The following is a 10,383-nucleotide window of genomic DNA, read 5'->3' on the forward strand; positions in this document are numbered from 1 at the left end:
GCAATTAATATTGTATAGTCTTATAATGCAATTATTTGTTAATATATAAGCAAAAGAAAGGAAACTTAAAAGTTCTTATCAATCTTCCATTTCAACTCAGCAACACCCCTAGAATATATCTAAATTTGAAACCAGTGAGTCTGCTCAGGGGCTTAACTGTTAAGCCAGTATTTGAGAATCTTTCTGGATCAGAGCTTAACTTTGACAGCAGGAATGGTCTTTATAAAAAGCCAACTTTTTATGACCAGCTATGGAAGTTTTCTGCCTGCACAGAAGTCCCACCTCATGACAGTTACCTTCAGAGCATAACCCCAGTGAATCTACACATAAGGTATGTCTAGGGACAAGGTCTGTCATTTAAATGTCATTAATATAGAGGTTTATGTCTGTAAACGAGCAGTTCCATAAAAGATATATTTGAGCATCATATGGAATTTTATAAATAATTTGCAGGTTGTACTCATCTCAAATTAGGGATTTTATTATGGATATTATGTGCACATGTGCAATTATGTTCCATATGAGGCCTAGGCTCTTTCATGGAAATGAATAGTCATTTATTAATTGCATAGCACAATTCAAAAGTGCCACTTGAATGAGTTTTTGTGCTTAAATTTCTTGCTAGCACAAGTTCAAAAGTACAGGGTATAGAAAGGAAGGAGTGGAAATGTAGGTAAACCTCATGCAGCAAGGAAAATTGCAGCTCTTTCCTTGTCTTTTGTCAGACAAATGCATCCCCCAAATTCTGCCTTCTCATATGTCTGTGCAGTTCATTGAACTGTGGACAGAAATTGCAAGAATTTTGCAGGAGTTGGTGTCTTTCGGAGGAGACTTAAGTCTTGTTGAAATCTCTGAGGTTTTACACAGCGATTCAAATGCTACCGCTTTGGTGGCAGATCAAACTGTCCTTTCTTGTATCGATTTTATTTGCATTGTTACCCATAATCCTGCTAAACATAGGATCATCTCTGAAAATGAAACTAAGAAGGGACAGTGATGCTATGTATTTATTTTATTTTATTTTATTTTATTTTATTTTATTTTATTTTATTTTATTTTATTTTATTTTATTTTATTTTATTTTATTTTATTTTATTTTATTTTATTTTATTTTATTTTATTTTATTTATTTTTATTTTTTATTCTTCCTTAATGACTACTGCTGAAATGCTCTCAGTTCCAAGGTTAAAAAGAGTTTCCTTGTAGCGGCCCTGCAAAGGCAGGATTTAACACTGGATGGCCAGGCAGACTCTTTCTGTCTCAGGTCTGGGAAACATGAGAAATGTGAAAGCAAATATAGGGAATCTGGGGCAGCATCTACCTTTGGTGCTTCTGATAGGAACTGCTCTCCCAGGCTTGACATGCCTGCAGTAGAACCTTTTAGTTTCTAGGAAAAAAGGTGATATTTGTCCCACTGACCAAATTTCTGTCTGCAGCAAACTAGCAAAGGAACTGTTGGATGGCAAAATGATCAATAGCACAGAGCCTGGAGCAATGGAGTGGTGCTGCTTCCAGTGGCTGCAACGGGCTTTGGATCAGGCTGTGAAACCAACCCAAACAAAACCTCCAGGCAAGCACAGGGTTTTTGTCTTTGCTCAAGCAACATTTGAATTGGCTTCACTCATTGGGGGATTAGGCAGTTGGTTTTCCAATATATGTATTTGGAAACTTTTCCTTAAGAAATCTATGCAGAATATCTAAACCAAAATAAATCAATTTCTAGGTCAGTGTAAAAGATAGAAAAGTAATTTTCTTCCTAGTTCCCAGCTTCATCCGTGCAAATGTCACATTGTTGGCCCAGACAGCCATCTGGCCAGCCCCAAAAGAAAGATTTAAAAAACAAAACAAAACAAAACAAAAACCTGTTCTGCATCTCCCCATTTCCCATTCTTTTCCTGGAAGAGAACAGGTTTGTTGTATCATTGTTGTCGTTGGAGGAAATGGCACCAGGCTGCCAGACTTCATAAACTAGTTTCATTGATTCAGTTTTGTCAGCCCAACAGCTGTCTCCCAGCCCCACTCTCCTTACTAACGTCAGAGCTCCCGTCACTCCAGGCTTCAAAGAAAGATAAAGATATCTTTTTTTATTTTTCTAAATAAGCATTCAGTTCCAGGGGATGGGTGTGTACATAGGATTCGGTCCAACTCAAATCAATCCAACTCAAATCAAGATTTCACCTTGCATAGGATTGGTTCATCCATATAAACTCAGGTGTCATCAAGGGAGAATAAAAAGGACCATATGGAATATATCTTGTGAGAAAAATACATTTCCCAGCATAAAAGAGTTTTTAAAAATGTTTATTATTTTTCTCCAAATCTTCTTCATAGTCTACAAAGAAAGGCAAATTCAGCACTAATAGCCATGAAATTTATAGCCCTGTGTGTTCTTAATAGTACATTGAAAAGAATAAAGCTACTGGACTAAGTTATTCAGATGAAAACATTCCTGAACAGAGTAAGTTAAAAAGACTGATAGTCAAAGCTGTGCCACTCAGCTACACACTACTCTAAAATGCTGTTCTGTTTTCCTTGGAACGGGCTTGCAACACCAGTGATGTATGGTCATTAAAAGAAGATCCGACATTTCTCTTTCCACACAGTTCTGCTGGATTCTGACAACAAGTCATAGTCTGAGCGCATTTTGAACCTTTTCCCTGAAGAGAAAAAGCTAGATAAATTGTGCTCAGTTATCCCTTCTAATACAAATGTACCAGTCCAGCTTCTTCTCTAGTTGTAATAAATGTTACATGCCTCTGTTTCTAAATGAAAGACTTGATAGGAGAGACTTAGGAGGATTAGGTCTGCATTAAGCTAGATTTCCCCTTTTGGGTGGAAATGCTGAATGTTTATGCACAACCAAGACCAAATTCTCCTAGAAGATTTTTTTTTTTTTTTTCCACACTCCATTTAAAATTAAGCCATTGTAATGCAGAGGTGAAATGTGATTATCAGTTAGGTTTGGAAGCAAAGGCTCAATATAAATCAACTTTTCTTATAGTTTTGGAAATAAAATTAGCTTGTGTGGAATCCAAATCCAGAAAGAATATAGTTTAGGGAAAACAAGCACTTTTTGTAGACTTCTATCTGCTTGTTGTCTGTCTGTATTTTCAAAGTGCATCAAAATATTTCTTGTCTGTATTTAACATATGGTGCTATTATTTTTAAACATTATACCATTTTTAAACCTGATTATTACTTTAGTTTCAAACATTCCTATAATTTTCATTAAAAGCTTTCCACCACTCTATTATGAACATTTTTATGAATCATGTTTACACGATCTACTCACTCCTTTTACAGACCACTTTTATCTGAAAATTTTTAAATTCTTCCAAATGGAAATTAAATCTTATCTTCTATGTTATTTCTTCATAAAGTTTGCTTTTTCAAATGTTTAACTACTGCATATGGTAATAATATAAAGCATCAATCACTTATCACAAATATTCATGGAAAATCTGATTCTGCACTGAGCTGTATTTTGTCAGCAACTTTGGTAAATGTTAAATTTTGTTTTCTTAAATGTAGCCAGGAAAATTAACATCCACTTTAGAAATTCATTTGGAAGACTTGTTCCATGAACTATTTTTTTGTCAAATTTCAGACATTGTAATTAGTTACTCATTAAACACTGCTGTGCAACTCATTTAGACATTTATTATTTCTACCAGACTATGAAAACACAATAAATTAATTTTAATTAAAAAGCTAGCTTGACATCTCCCTGCACCTGAGGCCAGAACATACTAATATACAGATGATCTGCCAATACTGATTTTAATAATGATTGGATTTGAATCTTCATGGTCTCAGGAGGAGATATGCAAATACACTAAGAGCAAACACTGTTGTTTGCGTTCATACTGCTTAGCACACATGCCCAGCTAATGATTTTACAGCTCTTAGTTAGACTTGGGGAAGTCTTTGCCCTGTATGGTATCCTTAAGCACAAAAGCAGACTCCCAAAGTGAGTGGAACACTTACAGCTATGAAACTTTTTGGTAGCTTGCCAAAGGGCAAGCATAAGGACTAGCTCCAATCTAATAAATGCAGTAGCTTCAGTTTAATTGCTCATCCTTTGATTTTTAAGTAAATAGGATTGACTGCTCTTATTTTCTTTCTTATGGATGAATTCTTTACCAAGAAGCATCAAGAGCATATTTTGCTTCCTTTTTTTATTCCCCATACAAGACAGAGAAGGTCTGTCTGAGGAGCTGCTATTTTATTTTCTATGTCAAATATCACACAAAAAGTGAAACATCTGTGACTAACTGCTGTGACAGGATCTATCTGCTGGAAAGCTGCAGGTGAGAGGTGAGCAAGAGGTGTTTTCTCCAGCTGCAGAGGAGAACCATGTGGATGATTATACTGTGCTTCAGAAGGACCATTCAGGCAAGGACCTGTTTCTTCTGTCCTTGGAGAATCCAAAATGCACAAAGCCATTCAAGAGCTGTTGTGGTCCTCCCTACAGGTGACTTTCAGGTGACAAATTATTTTGGACATGCACTTGATCGTCATTGCAAGCATTTAATTTAATCCATCTGTTTTGCAGAGTGTTTTGGAAAGCTTTTGCTTGTAAGCTTGAAGTTCATGGAAATATTCTCTGTGCTTGAAGTTATGAATGTGCTTAATTGCCTCTCTAAAACAGTTACTTTACTAAATCAATTACTTTAATTACTGTGTATCAGGAATATAAAGAACAGAGAAGGTGCCCTTTAAATGGATCATGCAGCACCACCATATGTGGAAAAGACATGGGAAACAGCCAGGCTGAAAATGCAGCCAAAGACAAAACATTCCTCCAGTGATATGCGGTAAGTGCTAGCTGAAGGTATTCAGCACCTCACAGGATCAGGCCTTGTGCGATTAAATTGCTGTGCAAACCCCTGGTAATAGATCCTTAAATAATAAAGTGAAAGGGGAGATAGGAAAGTTGGGTGGGAATAAAACTAACCCAGTGTGCTAGAACATTATCGTTTGAGTTCCCAGCATTTTGTGGCTGGCTTAGCAATGCAGCGACTGCATTCAGCAGCGGTGTTGTTCTGGCCAGTTGTTCATTGGGAATGTTGACCTGAGCAACAACACCGTGGTATGTACAACTCAGGTCAAACACATCTCTGATTTCTGACCACTTTTTCTCTTGGGTGGTGTTTATTTTCTTCCCAGAAAGTATAATAATATTTGGTTTTATTCAAACTTGTGGCAGTCTTGCATTGCTTATTCTAATACCTCTTGCTGAACCTGACCCACAAGTTATCCCTTTGTGTAAATAACTTATTTAGGCCTAATCCCCCAACCCCCTGCTTAAGGCTGAAGGAAAATAATATTTCATCATGGGAAGTGGAGCTCAGAACAAATGTTCTTTCACACCCTCAGTAAGTTTGCAGACAACATCAGGTTAGGTGTAAATGTTGATCCCTCTGCATAGGGACCTGGATAGGCTGGACCAGTGTGCCAAGGACCAATTTTGTGAAATTCAACAAGGCTCAGTGCCAGGTCCTGCACTTTGGTCACAACAACCCCAAGCAGTGCTACAGGCTGGGGGAAGAGTGGCTGGAAAGCTGCCTGGCAGAAAGGGATCTGGGGTCAATAGCTGGCTGAATATGAGCCGGCAGTGTGCTCAGGAAGCCAAGAAGGCCAACAGCATCCTGGCTTGGATCAGGAATAGTGTGGCCAGCAGGAACAGGGAAGTGATTGTCCCCCTGTACTCGGCTCTGGTGAGGCCGCACCTTGAGTCCTGTGTTCAGTTTTGGGTCCCTCACTACAAGAAAGACATCGAGGTGCTGTAGTGTGTCCAGAGAAGGGCTACAAAGCTGGTGAAGGGCTTCGAGAACAAGTGTAAGAAGCAGAGAACAAGTCTTAGAGAACAAGTCTGAGAAGCGCTGAGGGAGCTGTGGTTGTAGAGCCTGGAGAAAAGAAGGCTCAGGGGAGACTTCATTGTACTTTACAATTAATTTCCTTAAAGGAGGTTGTAGCAAGGTGGGGATTGGGTTCTCCTCCCAAGCACCAAGTATTAAGATGAGGGGAAACAGCCTCAAATTGCACTAGCGGAGGTTTAAGTTGGGTATTAGGAGAAATTTCTTTACTGAAAGGGTTGTGCAATACGAAAGCAGGCTGCCCAAGAAAGTGGTTGAGTCACCATGCCTGGAGATCTTTAAGAAACGTGTAGATGTAGAACTTAGTAACATGGTTTAGTGGTAGACTTGTCAGTACTAGGTTAAAGGCTGGACTAGATGATCTTAGAGGTCCTTTCCAACATGAACAATTTCATGATTCTGTGATTCTAAGATTCTTTGACCTTGAAGGAGCACTTGCCATGCCGGGTAGCATTGCTTCTGTTCATAGGGTACACGCACAACTCATCTCTAGTTTCATCCTTTCATGGGTCCCACAAAGAGGATGAATGTGGTCCTGAGCTGCTGTGTCAGTAAGCAGGGCACAGAGAGCTGGCAGGGCACACCTGGCTCTCGCATCTCTCCTCTTCTGCCATCAAGGGGCCTTAGATGTAGCAGTGAAAGAAGCTGAAAATCACCTTTTTCTATTTTTTTTGTCTTTTTTCTTTTTTTTTTTTTTTTCTAATAACTGAGTTCATGAGGTGTCAGAAAGAGTGACTCTTCACTTCATTTCTGCAGGTTGTTGGTCTTGTCTCTGTTTGATAGGTCTGGGCTTTAACTGTTGGCATGGTCCTTTCACATGAATGGCCATGGACAAACCACTCCATCCAAGAGTTTAGTGGAAAATTAGAGAAATTTTTAGAATTGTTTGTCTAAAGGAAGTTTATTTGTTCTCAGAAATAAAATATTTGTAGAGGAGGTAGCAAGCGTTGCATTTTATGTTCTTTCAGCAAGAAAGACCTTTTTCTTCCCTAGAAATAGAGGAACAACCACATTCACAGGTAAGACTTTTTTATAGTAGTTACAAAACCAAGAAACAACTTACAATCACTTTACAGGGAAATTTTGTCCCTGATATAATCAGTAATGCATCCTCGAGATATCAGGACAAATTTTTTTTTTTTTTTTTTTTTTTTTTTTTTTTACTGCGGTGATGCCTGTAATCTTCATAGATAATTTAAGGCTTCTTGGTCTAGGCACAATACACGTATACAGCAGAAAGATGATTTCTCTCTCTAAAAAAAATCACGTCTTTATACCACCTTCAGAGCAACAGCGTTACATCACAAGGCAACCGTATTTTTTTTGTTAGTTCTGCCTTTGTCTGCATGTTAAATTATGTGAGAATTGCCAAGTGGTGACTTGCTGAATAACCACCACAAATACAATTCAACTGCACAACTCCACATTTATTGCATTCATGGTATTCAGATATTCTAGGAACAACAATATTATCTCCCAGTTTATTGCGATTAGATCATCTGAATCTTGCATTTCTTATTCTAAACCTAAAACTATTTTTACAATTCTTTAGAAAAAGGTAATATATATCTCTATGGTTTCTAATAATTGGTTTGCAAGTGTAGTCAATCAGTTCTAAATAATCATAATAATCTAAATGACATAATGGTAAAGAATGAAGTAAACATAAATGCTTAATATCTAGATTCAGAGTATAGCTGTAGTAGTTACCAAAAGCATGCCCTCCTGAATCTGGTAAGAACGATATTTTGTAAGGTTTCCTACTGAACCCTTTTGAGGTGATGTAGACCTTTGAAGACAGTGGATCGATCATTGGCTTGATGAAACATTCTTTTGTGGACTTGGGCTAGCAATGAACATCTATGCTCAGTTATATCAAATTGAGTCATGGCTGAGAGATTTTTAGATAATTAAACTCAGCATGGAAGAAAAAATTCTTTCAATGTGTGTGACAAAAAAAAAATCCAGATTATGCAGTCGGATATATATCAGACTGATGTACTAAAGCCAGAGATATAAACATGCCTGTGGATTATCTGGAGGTTTAAATGTAATAGTCCCTGAATGATCAGTTAGCCTAAAGATTATGGGCAAATCACATGAGAATAGATGGTATCAATGTGAAGAGAACAGTATATTAAAATGCCTGCTTGTGCAAATTGTGGTCAGATTCTTAGTATAACAGAGCAATTTTGCTATGTGAATCTCATTCACTGCTAGCAATGAATAAGAAGTAGAGAAAGTTAGACATAGAACAGGTATCGTTATGTTATTTTTTGTGCACGGATCAAGAATGCAGAGCCAGGTCTTCACCTGTTATAGTTTGCCATGAATCTACTGTTTTCAGATGAATTCTGGAAGCTCATAATGACTGGAAGTAGCCCTGAGTGTTAGTTTAATGTTGTCTACAGGTGAATCAGCTTCTGAATGTTAAATGTTTCATAAGGAAAATATTTTCATCTGTCATCCATGAAATGTCCTCAGATGCATATAAAGATACATCTTGAATGTATTAGCCCGTCTGCATGGAAGCAGATGTCTGAGGAAAACAAACAAACAAACAAAACCAAAAAAGACAAAACAAACCAAACAAACAAAAACACAGGAAGAAGTCTTGTGTATTATATTAAATTCCTTAAAAATGTAAACCATACCAATGAGACCAGGGCTGTCTCTCCTTGGAATGTTGTTTCTCTTAAGATCACAGCAATCTTCTAATTTTATTTGATAAAATTGTATACATTTAGGTGCTGAAATGGTGTATTTGAAGGCATATAGGCCTTTACATAAAGTGAAAACTTCAATGAAGCACTCAGATTCTTTATATCTGAAACCTGCATTTGGACATGGTATTTGAAAGTGGTGGGATTTGTCTCCAGTATAAACATATGAAAAGCCTGTTTCATGCTTCTGAACATCTAAAGAACACAGTCAGATGTCTTTTTTGGGGGAAAGAGGGAAAGACCTTTTCTCTTCCTTTTCTTTATTCTATTAAAGTACTTTGGTGGAGGAGTAGAGCCTTGTTTCATCGCAAAGGCAAGGTATGCCACAGCAGAAATGTGCAAATGTCACGTTTGTGGGGTGAGCACGCAAAGCAAACAGTGGTGCTTTGATGTGAGAATGTGCTGGGCAGCGAATCCCCGCCACGCACTCAGCCCATCTTGCAGCCTCAGATATTCCTTGGTTTTCATTCCTTCCCCAAGCCTTCTTGCTTCTGTCATGGGGTGCCTGCTTCTGCTTTCATTGAAGTGAAACAGCCCCCTGTCATGTTGCCTGTATTCAGCGGGAAAGCCGCTTGCTGTGTACAGTGATCACTGCAGCACAGGGTCTGTGAAATATTTGGCTTTTTTTTTTTTTTAAATTAAGTCTTTCAAGTGCCATTCAGATAGAAAGGTGTGTTCTGCTCTCATGATTTGGTGCTCTCTGGTGTAAAAGAGAAATATGTTCAATAAACTGACTTAGTAAATGGTTTTGTCATGTCGTGCCCATACTGGTGAGGCAGATGGACAGTAAGGCACAATGGCAGCCCCTCAACGCTCAGGTGCCCATAGCCAGGTCCAGATAACACACCCCACTCCTTGCCTCCAGACAGGTCTGGGGACACAGGAATTCCCTTGGACAAGCACATGGAACTTACGCAGCCTGGTCTGGTGTTGGTGGGGGTGCTGGAGGCCACTGAAGCCCTGCCTTGCTGCCACGCTTGGTCCCGACTCCCTGTTCCTCAGGCCACAGATAGCTGTGTCCCCTTGGCATGACCCCACTGAGAGAAGAGGCAGATATCAGGGCACCAGCACATCTTCTCTCTTGAAAAACAGCAAACGCTGGAGGTGAGTGGCAGCACACAAATGGCTGTTCTAGAAACTTCTGCCCAGGGGATGCAATGACTGAAGCCCAGAGCTTGGCCCTCCAGGCTTCAGCATGGGCTGTTCACACAGGCTGCAGCAGTGCTGGTAATGTGGCTGGGTGGAACAAGACCTGACCCATACCTGCGGGAAGATAGTTATTTATGTCTGAAATAATCACTCTGGGCTTGTTTTCTCACCAGCTCCAGATGCTGATTTGCTTCCCCAGTGTTAGATACCAAGGATGAATCACCCATAGGTACCAGCTTCTCTGCACTGACTTGTAAAAGGTGTCTTCAGCAACAAGCCAAGTTGGAGGGCTAACCTTGGGCTGCCTAGATGGAGGTGAGGTAAGTCCCACCAGTAATGATGACGCCAGAGTCTCAATCCCGATTTTAAACCAGGTGTGGATCTGCTATGGCAATTCAAAACAAAAATTAAAAATCAACACCAGTTTTAAGATAAGGAAAAATGGGACTGAAACCTGTTGCTCCTGAACTTTGGAAGAAATTTCTTTCAGCTCTCCAGTGCTTGGGGTGGTTACCACATCCTGTTTTTACTAAAGTCTCTTTAAAAAAGTCATGAGCGATGATAGAGATAGAAGAGGAAGAGTCTCAAACTGCTAAAATGTCCTTGGCTGCCTTTCTGCTACCTGGGTAGAT

At 39.0% G+C, this 10,383-nt stretch overlaps 1 long non-coding RNA gene across 1 annotated transcript; it reads left to right on the forward strand.

Moving 5' to 3' along the window:
- Nucleotides 1-4,650: 4,650 nt before the first annotated feature.
- LOC308185336 lies at nucleotides 4,651-10,131 on the forward strand. The gene is made up of 3 exons (XR_013943306.1): nucleotides 4,651-4,817; nucleotides 9,472-9,706; nucleotides 9,925-10,131. It is a non-coding gene; the product is annotated as an uncharacterized lncRNA (long non-coding RNA).
- Nucleotides 10,132-10,383: the final 252 nt, after the last annotated feature.

The sequence above is a fragment of the Anser brachyrhynchus genome (genome assembly GCF_964034855.1).
Source record: "Anser brachyrhynchus genome assembly, chromosome: Z".
NCBI lineage: Eukaryota > Metazoa > Chordata > Aves > Anseriformes > Anatidae > Anser > Anser brachyrhynchus.